Source organism: Crocodylus porosus, unplaced genomic scaffold (genome assembly GCF_001723895.1).
Source record: "Crocodylus porosus isolate Cpor-Errol unplaced genomic scaffold, CroPor_comp1, whole genome shotgun sequence".
Classification (NCBI taxonomy): Eukaryota; Metazoa; Chordata; order Crocodylia; family Crocodylidae; genus Crocodylus; species Crocodylus porosus.
Genome location: NW_017728906.1, coordinates 7,447,424 through 7,451,399, shown reverse-complemented (window position 1 = coordinate 7,451,399; position 3,976 = coordinate 7,447,424). Strand labels below are relative to the sequence as shown.

The window sequence follows — 3,976 nt, the reverse complement described above, 5'->3', positions numbered from 1 at the left end:
AGTCCCGGTCCCTGCACAAGAAAACGGACATGAAGAATTGGTTAAAGAGTTCCGCTTTCTCCTCTGGCGCAACCACCAGATTGCACAGCGTACCTTGCAGGGGCCCCACATTACCCGGTGCCTTCTTTATCCTCCCTGTGTATTTGAAAAAGGACTTTTTATTAACCTTGATCTTGGACGCTAGTCCTAGCTCTATGTCTGCCTTAGCTTTCCTGACAGCCCCCCTACAGGACCGAGCAGAGGAGGTATACTCCTCTTTGGAGATAGCACCCCCCTTCCACTGGGCGTACGCCGCCTTTCTGGCAAGCAGGCATTCCCGGAAGCCCTTCGTGAGCCAGGGGAGCTTCCGGGCACTCTTGCCCCCCTTGCTTCTTGTTGGGATGGACTCCCCCTGGGCCCTGAGTATCATTTCCTTAAGAAACGACCACTTGCCCTGGACACCGAGTTCCCCTGCCCTCAAGGACCCCAGCGCCTCCCCCAGTAGTCTCCTCAGCTTGTTGAAGTTGGCCCTCCTGAAGTCTAGGGCTACTGTCTTGCTGCAGGCCCTTGACACCCTGTGCTGGATGGTGAATTCCAGCAAGCAATGATCGCTATCGCCCAGGGGATCAAGAACCTGGAGGCCCCTTACCAGGTCATCACCTGTGCCCAGGACCAGGTCCAACAGGGTGTTACCTCTGGTGGGCCTGTGCACCTCCTGGATTAAGTGGAGGTCCTGTATCTCAGCCAGGAACCTCCTGGAACAGTCCGTCCTGGCTGACTGTTCCCCCCAGCAGATGTCTGGGTAATTAAAATCACCCATGACAACTACATCCCTTGCCCTAAGTGCCTCCGCAAGCTGGCCCGAAAATTCCTGGTCCAGCTCCTCCCCTTGGTTGGGGGGTCTGTAGTAGACCCCCACCGTCAAATCACTCTCCCCATGGTCCCCTTGAATCGTAAGCCAGAGCACTTCAACCTGCCCTTCCTCTGATCCGATCCTGCTGGCAGAGGATGTGTAGTGCTCCTTGACATAGAGCGCCACACCCCCGCCTTTCCTTCCTTCTCTATCCCGCCTGTAAAGCCTATAGCCCCTAATGCTAACTGCCCAGTCATGGGACAAATCCCACAACGTTTCTGTTAGCCCTATTACATCTGGGTTTGAACTAACTATTCTGAGGGCGAGTTCCTCCTGTTTATTCCCCATACTGCGAGCATTGGTATATAGGCATTTAAGGCCTTGCAAGACTGTGTGTGCCACCCCCTGTTTAGGGAGACTGTCTGGATCCCCGTTTCTTACCTTAGCACTCCTTGCCTTTGTCACCTGTCCTGCTCGTATGGCGTCTTCTCGTCTTCCTGCAGCCCCCCTCCCCCGGTGAGGCTAGTTTAAATCTCGCCGTACGAGATCAGCCAACCTGGAAGAGAAGGCATGCTTGCCTTTAGGAGAGAGACGAAGCCCATCCCACCCCAGCAAGTCCCCCGCACTAAAGCATGGGTCATTATCAAGGAACCTAAAGCCTGCCTGGCGGCACCAGCTGCATAAGCGCCGGTTGACTACGCCAGTGCAGGCCTCGTGTTGCCATCCCTGCCTACTCAGCAGAAGAAGAGAGGAAAATACCACCTGTGCCCCTGTCTCCTTCAGCTTGTCTCCCAGAGCCTTGAAATCCTTCGTAATGCAGTCAGGGTTGCCCCTAGCTGCGTCGTTTGTACCCACATGGACGACAACCATGGAGTACTGGTCTGTAGGTCGGATGTAGGCCGGGATCCTTTCCGTGATGTCCCTGACCCGAGCCCCAGGCATGAAGCAGACCTATTGTGTCCAGGGGTCAGGCCGGCAGATGGGACCTTCCAGTCCTCGTAGGATGGAGTCTCGGATCACCAGGACCCGGTGTTTCTTCCTCCTGATGTTCGCTCTGTGCCCATTCCCTGTTGTGTGGGGAGTGGCATCGTCCCTGCCAGAGGCCATTCCACCGTCCTCCTCAGTCACAGCTGCCAGGGCATCAAACCTGTTCCCCAGCTGAACCTGGGGAGCTTCCACCGCCCTAGGCCTAGCAGCTCTGGATTTGGGCACCTTCTTCCACTCCTGCGTTGGATGCGTCTCCTGTGGGGGCTGTACAGTGGGCGACCGGGACTGCAGAGAACAGAGATAGGCATTAGTTTCGTCCTCTGCATCCCTGACCCCCCTCATCCTGCTCACCGCAGCCTGGAGCTCACTGACCTGCTCCTCCAGGACCCTAAGTCGTGCCCAGGAGGGACAGGCAAGGAGACCTCGGGGCCCCACCCCACCCCAGGACCCCATGGAGCCCCCTCCACAGAAAGGGGGGCAAGGGGCCACCGACTCCACCATGAGCTCTGTCTGGGTGGAGGCCTCAGAAGAGCCCACGGTAGGTGGCAGCACCCAGGCGGGGCCCCTGGCAGCTGCGCTCTGCATCTGCATCACCATGCCTGCAGAGGTGCACCCACTGCTTTGTTCCCTGGGGGTGCCGCTCTGTGCAGCTACCTCGTGCCCGCCTTATGCAAACGCCGGCGCACACTGTTCCCGCGCACGGCTCGGGAGCATGCTCCCTGTCGGGTGAGCTAAGGCGGCACCGAAGGGCTTCCCCTACGGATTCGCCGCAGCTGTGCCGTGCCCTCTGCCCCACTTACCTTAGGGGGAATCAGCTGTTGCTGCCCCCACCGCTGCCTCTTCTGCTGCTGCTGCTACCTCCGCTGTCACCAAGGTAAGGGTGTGCTCGTGTGAGTGGCACATGCGCACCCTGCTCCCTCCGCTCCTGCTCCCCAACTCCCAGTCCAGACCTACTCTGGGCAGTAGTGGTAGCAGTTTCTGGGACATGGGGATGGAGTGCTGGTAGGTCAGGAAGCTCAGCCCCACGTACTGAGAAAAGCCAGAGCCATTCAGTAGTTATTATAAGTGCCGTCAAGAGACATGAAGAACCATATTTTGGCATCACCTAAATGGCTTCCATAGGAAAAGCTAAACTAAGTGTTTTTGTTTTTTCTCAATATTGGCATAAGGGAACATCCCTTTGTGTAAACAGCCATTCCCAATGCCCCTATGTTATATTTAGGCTGGAGCTAATACTCAGTTTTTACTGTTCCTGATTTAACTGTAATTTCTGTAGTTTCCTCTCAAATAACATTAGAAAGAAAGAACAATTACTTTTTTCCAAGCTGAATTACAGGGCCTTCTGTAACTATAACTAGGACGTTATTTATTTTACTGCTTGATGGTACTGTATTTAAGAGCCCATAAATATATTTTCACTCTGACCTCTCTCTTTAGTTCTAGACTGGTATGGTAGACATTTGCCTGGGTCTTAACCGTAGCAGGCAAGTTCTTGAAGTGGGGAGGGGTGGTTAACTTGAAGGAGAGTGAGAGCCACTTCCCCTTGGGCACACTCACTGGCCACTGGGTGAGACATGCCACAAGAGACCATCCAAGTGATTGTGCAGGATGCCCATGAGTTAAACTCCCCCTTATGGCCCCTTGGCAGAAGATAGGTACCCTAAACACCTTTCTCATCCCCCCCTCATATCTCATTCATACCGAAAGGATCAGCGGTCCCCAAGATGCATCTGAAGAAAAGCAGGTGGTGAAATCAAGTAGCTCTTAAAGAAGTAGATGAACCTGCCACTGTGGGCCAGGAACAAGGTCTGGTATTGAGGTGCCAGTGATCCTCAAATGGGAGATGATATGTGACACTGGAGTGTACTTTGGCTCGAACTCCCCCCAGAGTTTTTATTATGCTACATTAATTGCATCTGTAGATGCACCCTGCATATTTTAGATGGCATCAATATACTACAGTTATACCCATGTAGCTACTATGTTCAGGGTCCTGTATTGTCTTTCAGCTCTACAAAGCCATGTAAATAACTAACAATTTAAAACTTTCCTAGAAAATGTTAAAAATTATAATGTTTAAAACTGTGTTAAAGCTCCCGTTTCACTGGGACAGGGGTGTGTGTGTGTGTGTGTGTGTGTGTGTGTGTGTGTGTGTGT

At 53.6% G+C, this 3,976-nt stretch overlaps 1 protein-coding gene across 1 annotated transcript in view; it reads left to right on the top strand.

Moving 5' to 3' along the window:
- CEP97 (centrosomal protein 97) overlaps positions 1–3,976 on the top strand; it is a 29,296-nt gene that overhangs the window by 8,636 nt on the left and 16,684 nt on the right. The gene's annotated exons all lie outside the window — the stretch shown is intronic.